Genomic DNA, 26,124 nt, shown 5'->3' on the forward strand with positions numbered 1-26,124 from the left:
CTAGGTAGGCCTATATTGTATTTAAATATAAATGTATTAGGTATATGACTGTGAGGATATTTTCCCAACGGTTAATCGACGTGTGACACGAGCGGGTGCTTTTAAATCGCTAATATAAAAGTGAAAGTAAAATTCGGACGTCCGCACGGACATTGATAATGGTGCACACACGTTGGAAAGAATGATACTTTTAAACATAACACTAAACCGCCATTAGGTGTCGCCAGGCGACCGTCTTAAAGTGTAACTTTCAGGTAAAATTTTTCTCGAAGAAAATGCAATAAACATAAAGATAAGAACCGCCCACCACTGTTTTGTATGTTTTTCATACCAAAATGCTGAATATAATATGAAAAGTTGGTACTTTTTAGTGGTTTTAAGCACTCCCGCTCCCTTCCACTAGGCTGGGCGTGACGTCATAAAAGGAACTCCAAGCCTAGAGTTACTGTAGTCTAATGGCAAGTAGGCTAGCAGTTATATTGAAATAACTCAATTGTAAACATAATCGTGTGTGCTGGCTTCAAGAGGACCGTGATCCTGCCAGAAATGAGAGTAAGATATTCACAAAACAAACGGGTACAGGCAGCATGCACGCAAAATTAAACCGAACTTTTATTTTGACGGGTTGCCGTGAAGACCTTTGAGTTTCTGTGCGTGTATGATATGACGATAGTTTTTCTCAAATGAAACGGTAAAATGACTCAGAGTGGCTCTGGAGATGAATTTCATCATTTCATCATGTCATCATATCGTGACTGGCAGCAGCTAGACTGAAAACAGCGCGAGCATCACTCGTGCTTCAGTGTGTGTGGTAAATGACACGCGCGTCTGCGCCATTCATTCACACAGAGACAAACAGAACATGCAAGGTTAATATTTAAATAGTATTTCTGCAGTTTAATATACACAGACACTATATCGTGGTATATATCGGCTACAGTGCTCATAGTAATGAAAGTTAGTCTGGAGCCCCGTGCTTAGATAAACATGGAAGCGACTTAACGCAGCTGCCTATTACTGGTTACCGAATATACCCGGTACTACAGAAATGCTGGTACCGTCACATTTTCAGTACCGAAGTACCGGTACTTTGACAACACTAGTTTCCCACCTCCTCAGTCTCCCAGTCGTTCTCTATAATAAAGCCACAAACAGTCACAAACAGTAGGAGTCTAGCAGAGTATGGTTGCAACTTCCTTTTATGACGTCATCACCCAGTTGCTGTAAAAACACGCTACCTTTGAAGAAACCCCAATAAATGTTATTTTAACGCATTTTAAGACAGAAATTTTTACATATATACATATTGAGCACTTTAATTTACACATTAATTGGTTGTGGTGGTTAACCTGCAAGTTACACTTTAATGAGCGAGTCATTGATTCATTCGTTCAAACGATTTGTTCGAATGACTGAGTCATTCATGATTGAGACAGATGTTTATGGATTGATCATTGAATCTTTGAGTCAACCGATTCGTTCTAAATGCTGAATCATTCAGTAATGAGAAAACAAGTTGCTGTGAGATGCGCGACGGTTCTGCTGTGATCTTTGTTTAACTATTTTTGCTGCTGAAACAGAACAAAAACAGTCAATATTGCATCTAAAATGTAAGTGACTTAATTATAACTGTTTATTAACCTGTTGTATGAAATCAATGTCACAGTTTCAATCGTGATTGTAATCAGGAAACAGTAGCCTACTCGTCAAGTGAGGTTGCTTAACTCTATCATAGGTTATAAAATATATAAAAACTCCATATTTGTAATTTTTATAGTCAGTATGTTGTTAACTGGGTTTCTTTTTTGTGTGCTGCGCTCATTTGTTTACGTTTCTCCTGGAGAAGCTGCACGAGCCTCAGCAGCGCAACCTTGTTACCATTGATCAGTAATACATTTATTATCAACTGTTGATTGCAACTTAAAATGAATGTAATAAAATTAGAATAATCTCTCGTTTTTTTGTGATTCCCAAGTTATTTTTTGTCATTGAAGTTCTAATCAGGCTACTCTGGTCGGGCAAGCTAAATTCTCTTTCAGGTAGGCCTATTGTATATATATAAATATATTAGGGATGTCGGTTAATCGACGTGTGACACCGCTGGGGGCTTTTAAATCGCTAACTTAAAGTAAAATACAGATGTCTGCACAGACTTGAATAATGGTGCTGAGTAGAGCGAGCATTTTTCAATGAATTCCTATGGAAGTAGGAATTAACTAAAAAAACGTTCACTCTGTTCTGCTCGTTCCTCGCCGTGGGCGCTCACAGTTATGAATGCCTGTTTAGCCAAGAGCTTTTAGTTTAATTTTAAAATGAACGCCATTTCGGGGGGTGGATTGCTTGAATTTATTTTACAAAAGCACCATGTTGTGTTTCCTTGTGAGTGTACATAAATATAAGTAAACACTTTGCAGTTTGAATGATATCCTGTATGAACAAAATGATGTGCCAATTATGTTTTTATGTGTCTACTGTTAAATCACACACACATTCCAGCATTGCAAACTTGACATCGCAGCCTGTTCATTATAGCCTTAATAAAATATAATAAAATAGTAAACCTAACATATACACACTGCTCTGTTTAAATAGTCAGTAGTACAATTCATACATTAACAGTAAGCACTGCTCCACTGTGATTTTTCCAAGCACATTTTTGCGCGTGTGAAGAGGATGATTTTTTCCGTCGATATTGGAAACCGAGTGAAGTACAAAGCCTATAATAAAGAATAGTTTAGCATCCAAATACATCACAACTGTTGAAACGTTTTGATTCTAATGATAGGGTTACGTGAGCCCAACACTTACTTTCGTTTTTATTTTTACATTCAATTTAAAGGATTTGTTGTGGAATATTTTGAGTGTATCATAAAATCAGAATAAGGTAAGACAAGTAATATTTTCTGTCTTTTATATACATATATATATACACACACACACACATATATATATATATATATATACACACACACACACATATATATATATACATATATACATTTATTTATATATATATATATATATATATATGGTAAATGGTAAATGGACTGCATTTATATAGCGCTTTCACAGACCTATGGCCACCAAAGCGCTTTACATATAGCCTCACATTCACCCATTCACTCACACATTCATACACCGACGGCGGTGTCAGCCATGCAAGGCGCCACCCAGCTCATCGGGAGCAGCTGGGGTTAGGTGTCTTGCTCATGGACACCTCGACACTTGGTCAGGTGGAACCGGGGATTGAACCACCAACCTTCCGGTTTGTAGACAACCTACATGAACCACTGAGCCACTGCCGCCCCATACCATTACCTAAAGGCACCGGGGTGGCGGTGCTGCCGGCTTTGGCCCTTCGTCGCTGCTCGCAGCTGTATTTAGGGCCCAAGCCCTGAAAGGGCGAAGGCCCTATTGTTTTCGGTAGGATTATTTATTATTATTATTATTATTATTATTATTATTTTGTCAACCTTTCGGGCACTTTTGGGGCCCTTAACATGCTCGAAAACTCTTGAAACTTTGCACACGGGTCAGAACCTGCGGCCATCAGGGCCGGGCTGAAGCTGGTACCCGGGCGTGGCAGGGGGGCTCGACAGCGCCCCCTGGAACGGGATCCGAACACTTGTCCATAAATCAAACACACTTGCATGTAATAACATGAAACTCGGTACACATATAGATCTCATCGGGCCGAACAACTTTCGTGCTCTAAGTTTTACGCCAGCCCAACAGGAAGTCGGCTATTATGGGTTGTTTGGAAACGCATGCTGTGGAATTTGATCTACTCCTCCTAGGGAATTGATCCATCCGCCTCCAAACTCGGTGTGCATGAAGTCAAGACATTGAGGATGCTAAATTGCGGACGGATTTTTGATATCTCAAACGGTTTGGCCGTGGCGAGGAAACTAATTTATGGCGAATAAGGGACACAGGAAGTGTGTTATAACTTCTGCATACATTAACTGATCTTGATTAAACTTCAGCAGTGTGTTCGTTGTAAGAGGCCGATCACATGGGTGTGACTATTGTGAGTCAAAGTTATAGCGCCACCAACTGGCAGCAGGACGTGTGTCACTTTCAAAATGCTTTGAAATAACCCTCTTATTTTTACCAGATTTGCTTCAAACTTTATGTGTATAATGTAAACACACGGATGATGTAGACCTGTGAAAGGATTATTGATATCTTAGATACTGTTGCCGTGGCAACGCATCAAACTTTAATATTCTTTTTTGATGCTTTTGAGACTCTTAACACACTTGAAATTGCATGAAACTCGACAGACACATCACATTTATTAGCCAGTAGACATGTGCAAAGTTTCAGAAACGGGCGTGGTGAGGGGCTCAGTAGCGCCACCTTTAGTCAAAAATGGGGTATTAGTTTTACCTACATTAACAAAAATCGTTATGTATATTGTTCTCATCAAGCCGGACAACTTTCTAATTTAAAGTCATAATCTCAGACCAACAGGAAGAGAGATATTTTGGTTTGAATGTGGATTTTCTGAAGAATTTTCTCTCCCTCTCTCTGTGTCTCTGTGTGTGTGAGGGGAGGGGGGATTTGACTATTGCTTTTATATTGTTAATCAAGGTTTCAGGGGCTTTTGGGGTCCTTAACGTGCTCAAAAACTCTTGAAACTTTACATACAAGTCGGAACCCCCTGCTATCAGGGACGGGTTGAAGCTGGTACCCGGGCGTGGCAGGGGGGCTCAACAGCGCCCCCTTGAACGGGGTCCCAAAACTTGGTCCATAGATCAAACACGCTTGCATGAATTAATTTGAAACTCGGTACACATATAGATATCATCGGGCCGAACAACTTTCCCTTGGTCAAGTTTTACGCCAGCCCAACAGGAAGTCGGCTATTATGGGTTGTTTGGAAAACGCTTGCTGTGGAATGCGAAGTACTCCTCCTAGAGAATTCATCCAATCCCCACCAAACTCGGTGTGCATGAAGTCAAGACATTGAGGATTCTAAATTGCGGACGGATTTTTGATATCTCGAACGGTTTGGCCGTGGCGAGGAAACGAATTTATGGCGAGAAAAGAGAAACACGAAGTGGAATAACTTCTGCATACATTAACTGATCTTGATGAAACTTCAGCAGTGTGTTCGTGGTAAGAGGCTGATCAGATGGATGTAACTATTGTGAGTCAAAGTTATAGCGCCACCAACTGGCAGCAGGAAGTGTGTCACTTTCAACATGCTTTTGACAAAAGTGGGCGGGTTAGTTTTAACTACAGTAAAAAAAAAATAGTTTGTATATTGTACTCATCAAGCCGGACAACTTTCTAATTTACATTCACTAGCCGCAACCAACAGAAAGTCAGATATTTTGGTCTGAATATGGATTTTTTTGCTAAATCAGCCTCTGAGTTTTTAGTTACTCCTCCTAAAAGGTTTATTTTATTCCTACCAAACTTATTCAACATGATAAAAATATATTAATGATGCTAAATTGTAAACGGATATTGAATATCTCAAACAGTTTTGCTATGGCGAGGGATTCAATTAATGTCAAAAAGGAAGCAGGAAACATCTCATAACTTCTAAAAATGTAATTATACACCATTTATTTTTATATACAATTATACAAATATTAGAACTAAACCCATTTTATTCTGTTTTTGCAATTCAAGGAGTATGAAAAAGTTAAAAACAGGCTATTTAGTGCTATTTGGTTCAACAAAAAAAGCAAACATAGGGCTATACTGCCCTCTTGTGTCCAAAAGGATATCAAAATAGTATATAAAACCTTTTACTAGGTAGGCCTATTGTATTTAAATATAAATGTATTAGGTATATGACTGTGAGGATATTTTCCCATCGGTTAATCGACGTGTGACACGAGCGGGTGCTTTTAAATCGCTAATATAAAAGTGAAAGTAAAAAACGGACGTCCGCACGGACATTGATAATGGTGCACGTTGGAAAGAATGATACTTTTAAACATAACACTAAACCGCCATTAGGTGTCGCCAGGCGACCATCTTAATGAGCGAGTCATTGATTAATTCGTTCAAACGATTCATTCGAATGACTGAGTCATTCATGATTGAGACAGATGTTTATGGATTGACCATTGAATCTTTGAGTCAACCGATTCGTTTCAAAATGCTGAATCATTCAGTAATGAGAAAACAAGTTGCTGTGAGATGCGCGATGGTTCGGCTGTGATCTTTGTTTAACTATTTTTGCTGCTGAAACAGAACAAAAACAGTCAATATTGCATCTAAAATGTAAGTGACTTAATTGTAACTGTTTATTAACCTGTTGTATGAAATCAATGTCACAGTTTCAATCGTGATTGTATTCAGGAAATAGTAGCCTACTCGTCAAGTGAGGTTGCTTAACTCTATGTTATAAAATATATAAAAACTCCATATTTGTAATTTTTATAGTCAGTATGTTGTTAACTGGGTTGCTTTTTTGTGTGCTGCGCTCATTTGTTTACAATTCTCCTGGAGAAGCTGCACGAGCCTCAGCAGCGCAACCTTGTTACCATTGATCAGTAATACATTTATTATTAACTGCTGATTGCAACTTAAAAATGAATGTAATGAAATTAGAATAATCTCTCGTTTTAGTGATTCCCAAGTTTTTTTTTTTTTGTTATTGACGTTCTAATCAGGCTATACTCTGGTCGGGCAAGTAAAATTCTCTTTCAGGTAGGCCTATTGTATTTATATATAAATATATTAGGGATGTGACTGTGATACAATTTTCCCACTGGTTAATCGACGTGTGACACCGCTGAGGGCTTTTAAATCGCTAACTTAAAAGCGAAAGTAAAATACAGACGTCCGCACAGACATTGATAATGGTGCGGAGTAGAGCGAGCATTTTCAATGTATTCCTATGGAAGTAGGAATAAACTAATACATTTTATTTATGTTTTTATGTGTCCACTGTTCAACCGCAACAGCGTCACACACACACACACACACACACACATTCCAGAATTGCAATCTTGACATCGCAGCCTTTTCATTATAGCCCTAATACAATATAATAATAAAAATAGTCAACATAAGATATACGAATTACACAGTAGTACAATTTGTACCATTCACAGTAAGCAGAGCTCCGCTGTGGTGTTTCCAAGCACATTTTTGCGCGTGTGAAGAGGATGATTTTTTCCATCGATATTGGAACACGAGTGAAGTACAAAGCCTATAATAAAGAATAGTTTAGCATCCAAATACATCGCAAATATTGAAACATTTTGATTCTACTGAGAGGGTTACGTGAGACCAACACGGCTTACTTTCGTTTTTATTTTTACATTAAATTTAAAGGATTTGTTGTGGAATATTTTGAGTGTATCATAAAATCAGAGACAAGTAATATTTTCTGTCTTATATATATATATATATATATATATATATGTGTGTGTGTGTGTGTATATATATATATATATATATATATATATGTATATATGTATATATGTGTGTGTGTGTGATATATATATATATATATATATATATATATAAATATAGCTGTGAGCAGCGATGGAGGGCCAAAGCCGGTGGCACCGCCACCCCGGTGCCTTTAGGTAACTAAAGGCACCGGGGTTGCGGTGCCACCGGCTTGGGCCCGCAATCGCTGCTCGCAGCTATATTTATATATATATATATTTATTAGGGGCCAAGCACCGAAGGTGCGTAGGCACCTATTGTATCTGTTCCCGTTCCTATTATTAGGGGCCAAGCACCGAAGGTGCGTAGGCACCTATTGTATCTGTTCCCGTTCCTATTATTATTATTATTCTTCCGTTTCTTCCGACTGGGAGTCTATGGCAGCCCATAGAACCGATTGCGGGAAAGTTGTAATGGTTTGACATTCTGATAGAGGACAGTCCCAACATTAAATACACCAATTTTGGTGTGTCTAAGTCATTCCCTCTAGCGCCACCACCTGTCCAAAGTTTCACTTTTATTTTGCTAATAACTTTTGAACCGTTTGGCCAATCAACAAAATTCTTTTTTCCTCTGATTCCTGAGCTCATGCCGATTCGATTGCACCCTAAGACGTCATTTTCGTCATAACAATATGGCCGCCATTTTGAATTGTCCTTAAAAGCTACTTTTTCGAACTCGTCCTAGATGGTTTGTCCGATTTGCACGAAAATTGAACCAGATCATCTTCAGGCAGTGCTGACCAAAAGTTATGGAATTCAAATTGATTCGTTAAACCGTTTTCGAAAAACGCTCGAACTAATTTTACGTAGCGCCTGCAAAAACAGTCGTAGGGCTCTATCTCCGCAACGGTTTATCGTATTCAGACCAAACTTGGTACATGTCATCACAGGCATGACCTGAGGCTACATGCTGTGTTTCGGCGCAGCACCACCTACTGGTCCGGAGATATGGAAAATGGCTATTTTTGCTTATAGCTTTTGAACAGTTTGTCCAAAAATCATAAAATTGGTCTCGTTAGATTCAGGGCAACATGCCGATTCGACTGATATCCAATTTGACCATATCGGCCATTTTGACTGTCAGCCATTTTGAATTTTGTGCTAAAATGCTGTATTTTATGAACGCATGAACAAATTGTTATGAAACTTGGGATTGGTCATCATCACGATGTCCTGAAGGAACCTGAGAAGTTTCGAAACAGCGCCACCTAGTGGTGAATTTTTTTTCCCAAATGCTTATAACTTTGGGTGTGGTCGACTTATTTTCACGAGACTCATCTCATTAGAGTCCTGAATCGTTGCCGAGTCCCACGATACCAAACATGCTAGGTTTCGCCTTACGGTTTGTGTAGCGTTGTGATTTAGCGCTTAAAAAACATTTGGCTATATCTTCGAAACCGCTAGTCCGATCGAGACGAAACCACCGTCAGAAGTTTGGAAACATAGGTCGATAGCTATATGCCAATGCCCAAATGCAAAAATATTGATGTTTAGGGGTAGTAAATTCCAATCAAAGTCATGTGTCAGTCATTTTTTACGTGTTTTTTCATATAAATGTCTATAACTCCGAAGCGAATTGAGATATCTTCACCAAAATTGACACACATATGTATGGGCTCACTCTGAGGACACATAAAAAAAATGGTGTGACTGAGCCTCTTGGTGGCGCTATAACAGAACAAAACATGAAATTCCCATTGACTTCAATACAGTTTTGTGAAATAAAATGCTATACTAAACAAATGCATTGGTGTAATATTACGAAACTCAGAATGTGCCATCAGCTCCATCCCCTGAAGGTACCCAAAATATTTCGAGACAGCGCCACCTAGTGGTCAAAAGTTATAACAAAATTTCCAAAAAGGCTAATAACTTTTGAATAAATCTGGCTATTGAAATGCCACTGGTCTTAATAGATTCCCTGGGTCAAGCCGAGAACATAGATACCAAGTTTTCCTTATTTGGCCAAACTTCCTGTCCGCCATCTACATTTTCATTCAAAACCTACTTTTTCGAACTCCTCCTAGACCGTTTGTCCGATTTTCACCAAAATCGAATCGTATCATCTCCAGACTGTGCCAACTAAAAGTTATGGATTTCGTGTCGATAGACGAAACCGTTTTCGTATAGCGCAGCAGCAAAGTTGAGGCATGATGCCAAAAGCACTATTCAGGCTTTATCTCTGAAATCCCTTGACATATTGACACCAAACTTTGTATGTGTCATTGTCACTTCACTCTGACCACATCACATCACTTTTGTAACTGCGCCACCTATTGGTCGAAAGTGATAATCCATTAAATCATATTTTAAATGACTTTTCACCTAAAATCCTCTTTAAATGTATTTAATTGCTCATTTTTGCAGTTGGTCTGACACCTTCAGCCATGTTGGCATATCCTGTCATCTGCTTGCGCTTGGCCCCGATAATTGCTGCTTGCAGCTATATTTATTATTATTCTTCATTTTTCCGACTGGGAGTCTATGGCAGCCCATAGAACCGATTGCGGGAAAGTTGTAATGGTTTGACATTCTGATAGAGGACAGTCCCAACATTAAATACACCAATTTTGGTGTGTCTAAGTCATTCCCTCTAGCGCCACCACCTGTCCAAAGTTGCACTCATATTTTGCTAATAACTTTTGAACTGTAAGATCAATCAACAAAATTATTTTTTTCTCTGATTCCTGAGCTCATGACGATTCGATTGCACCCTATGACGTCATTTCCCTCATAAAAATATGGCCGCCATTTAGAATTTTATAAAAAAGCTACTTTTTCGAACTCGTCCTAGACGGTTTGTCCGATTTGCACGAAAATTGAACCAGGTCATCTTCAGGCAGTGCTGACAAAAAGTTATGGAATTCAAATTGATTCGTCAAACCGTTTTTGATAAACGCTCGAACAAATTTTACGTTGCGCTTGTGAAAACAGACACAAGCCTGTATCTCCGCAACGCTTTATCGTATTCAGACCAAACTTGGTACATATCATAACAAGCATGACCTGAGGCTACTTGCTGCGTTTCGGCGCAGTGCCACCTACTGGTCCGGAGATATGAAAAATGGCTGTTTTTGCTTATAACTTCTGAATAGTTTGTACAAAAATCATAAAAGTGGTCTCATTAGATTCAGGGCGTCATGCTGAGTCGACTGATATACAATCTTCCCAGATCAGTCATTTTGGCTGTCGGCCATTTTGAATTATGTGCTAAAATGCTGTATTTTATGAACGCATGAACGGATTGTTACGAAACTCAGTATGGGTCATCAGCACGATGTCCTGAAGAAGCCTGAGAAGTTTCGAAACAGCGCCACCTAGTGGGGATTTTTTTTTTCCAAATGCTTATAACTTTGGGTGTGGTCGACTTATTTGCAGAGTCCAACGATACCAAACATGCTAGGTTTCGCCATACGGTTTGTGTAGCGTTGTGATTTAGCGCTTAAAAAACATTTGGCTATATATTCGAAACCGCTAGTCCGATCGAGACGAAACCACCGCCAGAAGTTTGGAAACATAGGTCGATAGCTATACGCCAATGCCCAAATGCGAAAATATTGATAGTAAGGGGTAGTAAAATCCAATCAAAGTCATGTGTCAGTCATTTTTTACGTGTTTTTTCATATAAATGTCTATAACTCCAAAGCAAATTGAGATATTTTCACCAAAATTGACACACATATGTATGGGCTCACTCTGAGGACACATAAAAAAAATGGTGGGACTGAGCCTCTTGGTGGCACTATAATAGAACAAAACATGAAATTTCCATTGACTTCAATACAGTTTTGTGAAATAAAATGCTTTACTAAACAACAGCATTGGTGTAATATTACGAAACTCAGAATGTGCCATCAACATCATCCCCTGAAGGTACCCAAAATATTTCGAGACAGCGCCACCTAGTGGTCAAAAGTTATAAAAACATTTCCAAAAAGGATAATGACATTTGATAAAATCTGGCTATTGAAATGCCACTGGTCTTAATAGATTCCTTGGGTCTAGCCGAGAACATAGATACCAAGTTTTCCTTATTTGGCCGAACTTCCTGTCCACAATCTTGATTTTCCGTCAAAACCTACTTTTTCGAACTCCTCCTAAACCGTTTGTCCAATTTTCACCAAAATTGAATCGTATCATCTCCAGACCGTGCTGACTAAAAGTTATGGATTTCGTGTTGATAGACGAAACCGTTTTCGTATAGCGCAGCAGCAAAGTTGAAGCATGATGCTAAAAGCACTATTCAGGCTTTATCTCTGCAATGCCTTGACATATTGACACCAAACTTTATATGTGTCATTGTCACTTTATTCTGACCACATCACATCAGTTTTGTAACTGTGCCACCTATTGGTCGAAAGTGATAATCAATTAAATCATATTTTGAATTACTTTTTATGATTTTTCAGCCATTTCGCCTAAAATCCTCTTTAAATGTCTTTAATTGCTCATTGTTGCAGTTGGTCTGACACCTTCAGCCATGTTGGCATATCCTGTCATCTGCTTGCGCTTGGCCCCGATAATTGCTGCTTGCAGCTATATTTATTATTATTCTTCATTTTTCCGACTGGGAGTCTATGGCAGCCCATAGAACCACTTGCGGGAAAGTTATAAAATTTGGCACACTGATAGAGGAGAGTCTGAACTATCAGCATAGCAAATTTGGAGTCTCCAATTCATTCCCTCTAGCGCCACCAGCTGTCCAAAGTTGCACTCATGTTTATGCTACTAACATTTGAACCACAAGGGCTAGAAACAAAATTCTTGTTTCCTCTGATTCCCTAGTTCAAGACGATTCGATTGCACCATATGACGTCATTTTCCGTCATAATAATTTTTCCGCCATTTTGAATTTTCCGAAAAACCTACTTTTTCGAACTCCTCCTAGGCCGTTGCTCCAATTTCCACAAAAATTTAATCAGATCATCTTCAGACCATGACGACAAAAAGTTATGGAATTCGTGTTGATTCGTCAAACCGTTCTCGAATACAGCGCAAACAAATTATACGTAGTGCTTGCGAAAACAGACACAAGCCTCTATCTGCTCAACACTTCATCATATTCAGACCAAACTTGGTGCATAACATCACAAGCATGACCTGAGGCTACATGCTGCGTTTCGGCGCAGTGCCACCTACTGGTCCGGAGATATGAAAAATGGCTGTTTTTGCTTATAACTTCTGAATGGTTTGTCCAAAAATCATAAAAGTGGTCTCGTTAGATTCAGGGCATCATGCCGAGTCGACTGATATCCAATCTTCCCAGATCAGTCATTTTGGCTGTCGGCCATTTTTAATTATGTGCTAAAATGCTGTATTTTATGAACGCATGTACGGATTGTTACGAAACTCAGTATGGGTCATCAGCACGATGTCCTGAAAGAGCCTGAGAAGTTTCGAAACAGCGCCACCTAGTGGTGAATTTTTTTCCCCAAATGCTTATAACTTTGGGTGTGGTCGACTTATTTTCACAAGAGTCATCTCTTTAGACTCCTGAATCGTTGCCGAGTCCAACGATACCAAACATGCTAGGTTTCGCCTTATGGTTTGTGTAGTGTTGAGATTTAGCGCTTAAAAAGCATTTGGCTATATCTTCGAAACCGCTAGTCCGATCGAGACGAAACCACCATCAGAAGTTTGGAAACATAGGTCGATAGCTATACGCCAATGCCCAAATGCAAAAATATTGATAGTAAGGGGTAGTAAAATTCAATCAAAGTCATGTGTCAGTCATTTTTTACATGTTTTTTCATATAAATGTCTATAACTCCGAAGCGAATTGAGCTATTTTCACCAAAATTGACACAGATATGTATGGGCTCACTCTGAGGACACACAAAAAAAATGGTGGGACTGAGCCTCTTGGTGGCGCTATAATAGAACAAAACATGAAATTCCCATTGACTTCAATACAGTTTTGTGAAATAAAATGCTTTACTAAACAAATGCATTGGTGTAATTTTACGAAACTCAGAATGTGCCATCAACACCATCCCCTGAAGGTACCCAAAATATTCCGAGACAGCGCCACCAAGTGGTCAAAAGTTATAAAAACATTTCCAAAAAGGATAATAACTTTTGAATAAATCTGCATATTGAAATGCCACTGGTCTTAATAGATTCCTTGGGTCAAGCCGAGAACATAGATACCAAGTTTTCCTTATTTGACCAAACTTCCTGTCCACCATCTTGATTCTCATTCAAAACCTACTTTTTCGATCTCCTCCTAGACCGTTTGTCCGATTTTCACCAAAATTGAATCGTATCATCTCCAGACTGTGCCGACTAGAAGTTATGGATTTCGTGTTGATAGACGAAACCGTTTTCGTATACCGCAGCAGCAAAGTTGAGGCATGATGCTAAAAGCACTATTCAGGCTTTATCTCTACAATGCCTTTGACATATTGACACCAAACTTTGTATGTGTCATTGTCACTTTACTCTGACCACATCACATCAGTTTTGTAACTGCGCCACCTATTGGTCGAAAGTGATAATCAATTAAATAATATTTTGAATTACTTTTTATGATTTTTCAGCCACTTCGCCTAAAATCCTCTTTAAATGTCTTTAATTGCTCATTGTTGCAGTTGGTCTGACACCTTCAGCCATGTTGGCATATCCTGTCATCTGCTTGCGCTTGGCCCCGATAATTGCTGCTTGCAGCTATATTTATTATTATTATTATTTTGTCAACCTTTCGGGCACTTTTGGGGCCCTTAACATGCTCGAAAACTCTTGAAACTTTGCACACGGGTCAGAACCCGCAGCCATCAGGGCCGGACTGAAGCTGGTACCCGGGCGTGGCAGGGGGGCTCGACAGCGCCCCCTGGAACAGGATCCGAACACTTGTCCATAAATCAAACACACTTGCATGTAATAATATGAAACTCGGTACACATATAGATCTCATCGGGCCGAACAACTTTCGTGCTCTAAGTTTTACGCCAGCCCAACAGGAAGTCGGCTATTATGGGTTGTTTGGAAACGCATGCTGTGGAATTTGATCTACTCCTCCTAGGGAATTGATCCAATCGCCTCCAAACTCGGTGTGCATGAAGTCAAGACATTGAGGATGCTAAATTGCGGACGGATTTTAGATATCTCGAACGGTTTGGCCGTGGCGAGGAAACGAATTTATGGCGAATAAGGGACACAGGAAGTGTATTATAACTTCAGCATACATTAACTGATCTTGCTGAAACTTCCACAGTGTGTTCATTGTCAGAGGCCGATCACATTGATATGACTATTGTGAGTCAAAGTTATAGCGCCACCAACTGGCAACAGGAAGTGTGTCACTTTCAAAATGCTTTGAAATCGCTCTCTTATTATTACCCGATTTGCTTAAAACTTTATGTGTATAATGTAGACACACGGCAGATGTAGACCTGTGAAAGGATTATTGATATCTTAGAAACTGTTGCCGTAGCAACGCATCAAACTTTAAAATTCTTTTCGGATGCTTTTGAGACTCTTCACATGCTTGAAAATGCATGAAACTCGACAGACACATCACATTTATTATCCAGTAGACATGTACAAAGTTTCAGAAACGGGCGTGGTGGAATGGCTCAGTAGCCCCACCTTTAGTCAAAAATGGGGGCTTAGTTTTTCCTAGAATCACAAAACTTGGTACGTATATTGTTCTCATCAAGCCGGACAACTTTCTAATTTACAGTTATTAGCTCAGGCCAACAGCAAGTCAGATATTTTGGTTTGAATGTGGATTTTCTGGAGAATTTTCTCTCTCTCTCTCTGTGTCTGTGTGTGTGTGGGTGGGGTGGTGGGGGGGTTGTCTATTCAATTTAATCTTTGTTTTTCAAGGTTTCAGGCGCTTTTTGGGCCCTTAACGTGCTCAAAAACTCTTGAAACTTTTCACACAGGTCAGAACCCACGGTCATCAGGGCCGGGCTGAAGCTGGTACCCGGGCGTGGCAGGGGGGCTCAACAGCGCCCCCTTGAACATGTTCTGAAAACTTGGTCCATATATCAAACACGCTTGCATGAATTAATATGAAACTCGGTACACATATAGATCTCTTCGGGCCGAACAACTTCCGCACTCTAAGTTATTAGCTCCGCCCAACAGGAAGTCGGCTATTATGGGTTGTTTGAAAAACGCATGCCGTGGAATTTGATGTACTCATCCTAGAGAATTCATCCAATCGCCTCCAAACTCAGTCAGCATGAAGTCAAGAGATTGAGGATGCTAAATTGAGGACGGATTTTTGATATCTCTAAAGCTTTGGCCGTGGCGAGGAAACCAATTTTTGGCGAGAAAAGAAAAACACGAAGTGTTATAACTTCTGCACACATTAACTGATCTTGATGAAACTTCAGCAGTGTGTTCGTGGTAAGAGGCCGATCACATGGATGTGACTATTGTGAGTCAAAGTTATTGCGCCACCAACTGGCTGCAGGAAGTTTGTCACTTTAAAAATGCTTTGAAATCACTCTCTTATTTTTACCCGATTTGCTTCAAACTTTATGTGTATATTGTAGACACACAGCAGATGTAGACCTGTGAAAGGATTATTGATATCTTAGATACTGTTGCCATGGCAATGCATCGAACTTTAATATTCTTTTTTGATGCTTTTGAGACTCTTAGCATGCTTGAAATTGCATGAAACTCGACAGACACATCACATTTATTAGCCAGTAGACATGTGCAAAGTTTCAGAAACGGGCATGCTGGAATGGCTCAGTAGCGCCACCTTTTGACCAAAGTGGGGGGTTAGATTCATCTACAGCAACAAAACTTGCTATGTATATTGTTCTCATCAAGTTTGGAGAACGCTTGCTCTGGAATTTGAAATAATCCTCCTAGGCAATTTTTTCAATAGGGGGAAAAAAGAATACATATATATATATATATATATATATATATATATATATAAATATAGCTGCGAGCAGCGATGGAGGGCACAAGCCGGTGACACCGCCACCCCGGTGCCTTTAGTGTAACTAAAGGCACCAGGGTGGCGGTGCCACCGGCTTGGGCCCGCAATCGCTGCTTGCAGCTATATTTTTTTTTATTTCCCCCAAAAATAAAATTAAAATTCTTACTGACTCCAAACTTTTGAATGGTAGTGTTTAATGTTACAAAAGCTTTCTATTTCAGATAAATGCTGTTCTTTTGAACTTTCTATTCATCATAGCATCATGAAATAAAATTGTAAAAAAAACTGTTTTCAAAACTGATAATAATCATAAATATTTCTTGATCCTCAAATCATCATATTAGAGTGATTTCTGAAGGATCATGTGACACTGAAGACAGGAGTAATTATGCTGAAAATTCAGCTTTGATCACAGGAATAAATTACATTTTACTATATATTCACACAGAAAACAGCTGATTTAAATTGTAATAATATTTCACAATATTACTGTTTTTGTTTGTATTTTTAATCAAATAAATGCAGCCTTGGTGAGCAGAAGAGACTTCTTTTAAAAACATTAAAAATCTTACTGATCTAAAACTTTTGACCGGTAGTGTGTATATATATATATATACAGTGAGGAAAATAAGTATTTGAACACCCTGCTATTTTGCAAGTTCTCCCACTTAGAAATCATGGAGGGGTCTGAAATTGTCATCGTAGGTGGATGTCCACTGTGAGAGACATAATCTAAATAAAAAAATCCATAAATCACAATGTATGATTTTTTAACTATTTATTTGTATGATACAGCTGCAAATAAGTATTTGAACACCTGAGAAAATCAATGTTAATATTTAGTACAGTAGCCTTTGTTTGCAATTACAGAGGTCAAACGTTTCCTGTAGTTTTTCACCAGGTTTGCACACACTGCAGGAGGGATTTTGGCCCACTCCTCCACACAGATCTTCTCTAGATCAGTCATGTTTATGGGCTGTCGCTGAGAAACACGGAGTTTGAGCTCCCTCCAAAGATTGGGTTTAGGTCTGGAGACTGGCTAGGCCACGCCAGAACCTTGATATGCTTCTTACAGAGCCACTCCTTGGTTATCCTGGCTGTGTGCTTTGGGTCATTGTCATGTTGGAAGGCCCAGCCTCGACCCATCTTCAATGCTCTAACTGAGGGAAGGAGGTTGTTCCCCAAAATCTCGCAATACATGGCCCCGGTCATCCTCTCCTTAATACAGTGCAGTCGCCCTGTCCCATGTGCAGAAAAACACCCCCAAAGCATGATGCTACCACCCCCATGCTTGTTCTTGGGATGGTACTCATCATTCTTCTTCCTCCAAACACCTTTAGTGGAATTATGACCAAAAAGTTCTATTTTGGTCTCATCTGACCACATGACTTTCTCCCATGACTCCTCAGGATCATCCAAATGGTCATTGGCAAACTTAAGACGGGCCTTGACATGTGCTGGTTTAAGCAGGGGAACCTTCCGTGCCATGCATGATTTCAAACCATGACGTCTTAGTGTATTACCAACAGTAACCTTGGAAACGGTGGTCCCAGCTCTTTTCAGGTCATTGACCAGCTCCTCCCGTGTAGTTCTGGGCTGATTTCTCACCTTTCTTAGGATCATTGAGACCCCACGAGGTGAGATCTTGCATGGAGCCCCAGTCCGAGGGAGATTGACAGTCATGTTTAGCTTCTTCCATTTTCGAATGATTGCTCCAACAGTGGACCTTTTTTCACCAAGCTGCTTGGCAATTTCCCCGTAGCCCTTTCCAGCCTTGTGGAGGTGTACAATTTTGTCTCTAGTGTCTTTGGACAGCTCTTTGGTCTTGGCCATGTTAGTAGTTGGATTCTTACTGATTGTATGGGGTGGACAGGTGTCTTAATGCAGCTAACGACCTCAAACAGGTGCATCTAATTTAGGATAATAAATGGAGTGGAGGTGGACATTTTAAAGGCAGACTAACAGGTCTTTGAGGGTCAGAATTCTAGCTGATAGACAGGTGTTCAAATACTTATTTGCAGCTGTATCATACAAATAAATAGTAAAAAAATCATATATTGTGATTTCTGGATTTTTTTTTTTTAGATTATGTCTCTCACAGTGGACATGCACCTACGATGACAATTTCAGACCCCTCCATGATTTCTAAGTGGGAGAACTTGCAAAATAGCAGGGTGTTCAAATACTTATTTTCCTCACTGTATAGAACATATGAGCAGAAATTGCTAAACAAAAGCTTATTTGATGTGGCAGTATATTCTACAGTAAAAACTGTACCCAAATCTAGTCAACAAAATGTTGTCTTTCATATTTCGCCTTACTGTAACGTTGTTTTTATGAAATATTAGGGCATATAAATATTAATTTGCAGTTTAATACGTTGCTTATACAAAGACATTTTATTTCAACATATTTCAGTCGGTTTTTACTCATCTCAATAGGCTATAGCAAAGCATTTTAGTTTATTAAAGCGGTTTATTCTTTCACACACAGACACGCGATTCATATTATAGAAACATTCATATTATATTTATGCGTGGTTTGTGAAAATACCAAAAAAAATTGTCACTGAAATAAGGCCATGAAACCCATACTGATTATTTCTTCACAAGACTTTTGAAAATTGTATCACGTAGCCTAGAATATTTGCTCCAAAACTATGTGAAGATCACCCTGACTGCTCATTCAGATAAGACAATATATTGATTTAAAATTTCTAAGACGTGTTTTGTGTGAGAAAGCCATATGCGAAGAGGCGTGATCATCACATGAATATGTAAGCCTTCAACACCTGAGAAAGACAAAGACACTCCCCTAACTGCCCTATTAGGAGCGATCAGGCCCTGTCATTCAGAGCAACCTTGCACAAAGAATGAGGAGATTTAAAAAAGAATGGCTTTTAGATTGTTTGGATTTATTTACAACACAACATAATCCAAAAATACACAACAAATGACAAAAGAGCACATTGAAAACAATGATCCAAAGACAGAGACCTTTGTGCCATTCCTAAAAACATTGTACATACCTTTCATTTCCAAGGTGTTTGATTTTCACTTTACCATGTTCATATACAGAGACTCATGTGAATGTTGAAGTCAGCAGGACTCAGTTGCATCTGGTCCCTGAAAGAAAAGAAAAAAGTGAACATACTGGTATCAAGAGAAACTAGGCCTGCACGATTTTGGGAATACATTTTAGATTTTTCTGGTTAAAATTGCTTTTTAAAATTCACAGAATACACACACACACACACACAAATGTTTCCAACAATATATAATATAATGAACACCATGTTTGTTGTGCCTTGTAGGCATAAGCTATGTGCAGTACTGCATAAAATAATTATAACAATAACCTATAGCAGCCTATAAATCTTCCAAAAGATTTCAGTAACAATGCTAGAGAAAAATATATTGATTATCTTATGTTACTTCAAATGTTTCCATTCGTTATGATGATATGAAATGAGATAATAGTAAAAACATAAAGCCTAATGTTTGGAACATTTTTCCTTTCAAACGCAATCGCGCTCCAAAATATGATACATTCAAACGCACAGCGCGCTCCAAAATATGATACATTCAAACCCACAGCGCGCTCCAAAATATGATATATTCAAACCCACAGCGCGCTCCAAAATATGATACATTCAAACGCCATCGCGCTCCAAAATATGATACATTCAAACGCCATCGCGCTCCAAAATATTAAACATTATGGTTATACATATCTATGTTTGAGCAGATATCCACAAACAGTATTTAACAGTAAACACGGGTCTAAATAGTATAATATTCACCATATATCTAGCAACAGTTCAACTGCAATGTGAAGTTTATGCAACAATACCATAAACTAATAAGTAAGAATTTCTTACCTTACATCTTTCTTGTCTTCAAATCGCGTTCTTCTGGGGGTAAATCCAATGTAAGCTCAGACGTGTCTTCCAAACTCGACGAAAAGCAGAGACTTGTGAAGTGTTTTTGGTGTTTTGTGGGCGTGGTCGAATTAAAAGTAATTAGCAAGCGTTTGAGATACTGGACATCCTGTTGGTTTTATACAAATTACTTAAACAGAGAATATTTGTTTTCAGTTTGAATCCGATCATTTAAAAGTACACACTTAAATGTGTATAAAGGTATATGGCTCATAAATGTGTGACAAGTATTCGCTGAGTTTTGTTTCAGTTTATAGACGTGCTCAAGAAAAAAAAGTTCACCGCGACGGAGAGGCAGAACGCACACCCTGTTTATTTTCTTTATTTTACAAAAGCACAATGTTTTTATTTGATTGTAAGTGGACACATACAAAAGTAGAAATATCACAGATTCTTTTTTTATATTTCTTTTTTCTGTATAACCATAAATGACGGAGTAATTTAAGTTTATTGTACTACAATGTGAAGAAAATCCAGCAAAACGCGGGGGCGCGTTTGCCGACCTCAGAGGGTTAATACAGATTTCACAAGCTGAGAATATTAGTTTTTTATATAAATTACTCCATTTAAAAGAAGAGAATTCAAGCTTCATGCCTGTGTGTCTGTATGCCTGTTTGACTGAGTATTCGCTGAGTTACAGTTAATTTTCGGACGCGTTTCAGAATGGACTTAACTGACAGAGAGAAGGCAGAACTCGCATCATGTTTATTTTTCTTTATTTGGCAAAAAGCACAACACTTTGTTTTTATTGTGAGTATACACAAAAATAATACACATTTAACAGAATCGATTGATGTATGAAACTTGTTTGTAATATCAAAGTCAACAGAGCAAAATTAATCTCTTTTGAACTGATAAAAAAAAAGCAAGCTGGTATTGCCGGCGATACAGCCGACCCCAGGGGGTTAAAAATAAAAATCTGCCTGCCTCTATAGTCAACTTTAGCATGGGTGTCTAAACTTATGCATAGCACTGTAAATACATAGATAGATTATAGATGGATACATACATAGATAGATTATATCTAGATACATAGATAGATTATATCTAGATACATAGATAGATTATATCTAGATACATATCTAGGTACATATCTAGATACATATCTAGATACATAGATAGATTATAGATACATATCTAGATACATAGATAGATTCATATAGATAGATACATAGATAGACAGATTCATATAGATAGATAAAATGGAGGCTCCCCAGAAGAGATGCCATACATCTGTGGTGTGGGAGCATTTCCGTTTAGAAACCCCAAATAAAGTGAGATGTGTGTATTGTGATCGGCAGCTAGCCTACTGCAACAATACATCATCCATGATGCACCATTTGAGGAGAATTAGAAATTTGCGTATTTGCCCAGAACTCATGATCCCCTAACTTACTGGAAAGAGAGAGCAGTAATCTTTCCTCATTTGTATGTCCTAGCTAAAAAATATTTTTGCATGCCAGCAACAAGTGTCCCTTGTGAGAGGATTTTTTCAAAGGCTGGAGAAATTATCTGTAAAAAAAGAAGTAGGCTAAGTCCTTCCACAGCAGAGAAATTAATATTTTTTAATAAAAATCTCTAAAAAAGTGAGACATTGTGGCTTGATTTCTTTTATTAATATTCATTTTGCAGGACCAAAATAACATTATGCACAGTAAGGAGCCTATAGGTTACAAGCTTTACATATTAGAAAAATACAATAATAAAAAAATAAAATAAAAAATTTAATGGCTCATCAAGGTTGTTTCAGATCAACACCTGCAAGTGGCCACTAGGTGTCACCGTTGAGATGGGTGTCGGATTGATTCAAAGCCTCGAAACAATATATGGCCCATTTGGTTCAACGGTTTCATTGCTTCACGAAGCCTCGATCTGCCCACCACTAAAAATCACACAGAGCAAATAAATCCAAATAAATTCACAGGAGGCATTTACCAAAGACTGGAGAGGTTGGTGTCAACATATCAAACACTAAGCAAAAAAACAGAGGAACAGAGCTACTTAACCCTTTCGCACGTACGATCACACCGGTGTGATCAGTCTAGGCTGGTCCCTGGAGCGTACGATCACACCGGTGTGATTAGAACGGTCAGTACATGACGTGATCAACTGCTAAATTCAAATGTGCTTTCGCGCGTTGGCTGGCGCTGAGCCTGAGACAGGCGCGCTCAGAGCTGTCATAAATCACAACTTTTCAGTGTTTTCAACCACATAATGTTTATTTTAGGTTCCAGACATATAAGTACTAAAAAACAATACATTAGAGTTCGTAAAATACACACTGATGTCAAAGGAAGAGGCAACAATAATTAATCCTTTCTATTATAATTAGTTTTATTCATATCAGATACACATTGTGTAAGTAACTTTAAAGTTTACTCTATTCTTCTCCCAGTTCACCTGCCACTTACTTGTATGTAATTCGGGAGAAGTGGATGAATTAACGTGTTGTAAATCCAACAGATCCGATTCTCTGAACTGCGTCTGCGGCACAAACTAAGATGGCGGCGCCCATCGCGAATACAGCTGAACTAACGCGATCGTTATAAATGTGTTTAAACAACAAAACACTTCCACTTGCATATATTTGACAACCGGAATATCAGATATTTCATGCCATAGCTAACAAATTTGTGAATATTTTGAATAAAAAAGGAAAAATGACATAAAAGCAGATCATCATTCATTCAGCTCTGTTGTTGCTGCGGTGTGTCACGTGACAAGCAATGACGCGTCACCACGGAAACCATAAAGTGACACATTCTAAATAACGGTCGCCTTGAAAAACTCACGCTGGGGGGTCAGCCAGAATATTTTAAACTTACATGTGAAAGGGTTAAATACACTCAGAGGGAACGAGGCACAGGTGAGAACAATAACACATGATACAATGGTGGGAAACTGAAATGAAAAACAATGAGGGCCTCTAGTGGCCAAAACTAGTCAATAAACCTAACACTGCACACATGCTCTGTGTTTCAGAGTGAAGCATGGCACTGTATTCATTTACACATGATGCAACTCATGATCCTGTTTTCTCAGTGTGTCAGAGCGTCTCAGTTCACTGTAAATCATTGGTCTCAAACTGAGCTCCTGGAGGGTCACTGTCCTGCAGAGTTTAAATCCAACTAGCTCCAAAACACCTGCCTGGAAGTTTTTAGTAATCCTGATGACTTTGATTAGCTGGATCAGATGTGTTTAATTCGGGTGGAGCTAAACTCTGCAGGGCGTTGGCCCTCGAGGAGCTGAGTTTGAGTACACTTCAGTAAATGCTACTCCACATTAACTCCTGCAAGTGAGTTTGGGCCATGTCATGTCATTAACCCCCTGGGGTCGGCTGTATCGCCGGCGATACCAGCTCGCTTTTTTTTTTTATCAGTTCAAAAGAGATTAATTTTGCTCTGTTGACTTTGATATTACAAACAAGTTTCATACATCAATCGATTCTGTTAAATGTGTATTATTTTTGTGTATACTCACAATAAAAACAAAGTGTTGTGCTTTTCGCCAAATAAAGAAAAATAAACACGAAGCGAATTCTGCCTTCTCTCTGTCAGTGAAGTCCATTCTGAAACGCGTCCGAAAATTAACCATAACTGAGCGAATACTCAGTCAAACAGGCATACAGACACACAGGCATGAAGCTTGACTTCTCTTCTTTTAAATGAAGTAATTTATATTAAAAAAAATATATTCTCTGTTTATGTTATCTTTATGAAAAGAGAGAGATATCAGTCGTTCTCATCTCAGCTCATTACGTTTTAATCTGCCCCGCCCACGGAGAGCGCGTGCTATTCAAACGCAAATGACTGAGACGATCCCATACAAACTGTGAACGCCCACATATCAGCTCGAGAAAACACATCAAGTTTATTCAGATCATTGTACTTGTTTACACTGTCTCGCAGCGCTGTGAGGAATAATAATAATGGAAAATGTACCTCAGAAGGGCTGGTATTTCGAGGAGCAACGGATGGAATACTGTAGTAAGTTTTTTTTCATTCTCAAGTAAATCGCGTTTCTGTGTGAATGAATGAACGGCAGAGATGCGCTGTTTACCACAACTCGCAAAAAGACGGTTTAAATTTTAATTGCGTTTCTGTGTGTGAATGAATGATCTGCTTTTAGCAAACTATTTTGCTATACTGAGTAAAAATCGACTGAAATATGTTGAAATAAAATGTATTTGTATAAGCAACGTATTAAACTGCAAATTAACATTTATATTCCTTATAAAAAAAAACGAAAGACCTATGTTACAGACAAATGAAAGACAACATTTCGTTGATTAGTTTTGGATAGATTACACATTTTTACTGTAAAATATCTGCTACCTCAAATAAGCTTTTGTTTGCCAATTTTTGCTAATGTTAAATATAGTATGTTTTGTCAATGTAGGCTATATTCGAAGTTTGAAATATGTATGATAAAATGTATACTTTAGTTTTTACAAAGAAAGATTACACTTCAATTGTTGTTGTAATTGTAACCTTTTTAATAAAAATATATTTACAAGGTAGATGTAAACAAATTTTAAAAGGTAAATATAAGCCTTTTCTTTAAATAATTTTTATTGTGTTTTATTATTGACAAATTTGGGGAGAGGATACATATTCCAAAACTGAAAATACAGTATGAGAATTAACTGCACAATTACTAGACATGTTTTCCTTGGATATTATACAATTTGCAAGCAAAATTTGTAAAAAAAAAAAAAAAAAAAAAAAAAAATTGACATGCTTCCAACTGTGAACCAATTTGGTATATATATATATATATATATATATATATATATATATATATATATATATATATATATATATATATATATATATATTGCTCTTGCATTCTTTCTTGTGGCTATAGGTGACACACCTGAATGAATGGCTCATTAAGTATGCGGGCCCCATTGGATGATTTTCACATCATTTTGAAGAAAAAACTCTAGGCAACGACATCCATTAGTCAAAAGTCTTATTGTCACATATTTAGTATGTGTTTTGTGGCCTTATTTCAGAAACTTTAGTTTTTAGTTTTTTCAATAACCATGCATAAACATTATTCTCTCAAAAATACAAACATGTACATGCATGTTGCTCACATATTATGGTAGCCCTGTTTGTGCTAAATAGAGTGTAATTACACCTTTGCCATTAATATGTTTATAAGCAACTGAAAAAAGCACAAATGTCAGGACATGTCAGAACATCTCAAGGACCCCAAAATCCCTCAGACCCCAGAGGGTTAAAGGTCTACATTGTATCAGACTCTATTGACTTTTTTGCATTATGAACATTTACAGACCATGAAACTTTGACTTTTTATTATTTACAATTTCATATGCGGTCTGTGAACTGTGGTTTGTTCCCTATTTCTTAATATATTTACAATTTGCTATGGAGCTCTCTCCGAAAGTTCAGCGGAGAGAAAATTTGTGTTGTGTGATAATGAGTAATGTTGGTACTAATGTAGTCATGTTTTTTCCCCTTTTTTTTTCTTTCCTTTTGTGTTTTCTTTGTCCTTTCACTTAATCTCAGAATCTCAGATATGTCAAGACAGAAGAAAGTCACACTATTCATGTTTTCATCATTTATCTTTTTGTTGTTGTTGTAACTAATGACCACTAGCTTACTCAGTGCTCAGTCAGGTGGTTCATGTGTTCATTTTACCAGTTGGAATGTCAAAGGTTTAAACAATGTAATCAAACACAGCAAGATGATGTCACATTTAGAACATTTAAATACTCATATTGTTTTAGTTTTTTTTACAAGAGACCCACTTAAAGATCATGCCAGATTTTGTAAGAAATGGATTGGACAAGTTTATCATTCTAAATTTGTCAGTAAATCTAG

General features: G+C 38.1%; 2 protein-coding genes across 4 annotated transcripts in view; both read left to right on the top strand.

Annotated features, from left to right (window-relative positions):
- The window catches only part of LOC309496074 (uncharacterized protein), a 176,959-nt gene that overhangs the window by 53,116 nt on the left and 97,719 nt on the right, over positions 1 to 26,124 (top strand). The window lies entirely within an intron of this gene.
- Positions 1 to 26,124, top strand: part of LOC309496041 (NLR family CARD domain-containing protein 3-like) — a 112,055-nt gene that overhangs the window by 39,201 nt on the left and 46,730 nt on the right. The window lies entirely within an intron of this gene.

This window comes from Leuciscus leuciscus, assembly GCF_965113295.1.
Source record: "Leuciscus leuciscus genome assembly, chromosome: 4".
NCBI lineage: Eukaryota > Metazoa > Chordata > Actinopteri > Cypriniformes > Leuciscidae > Leuciscus > Leuciscus leuciscus.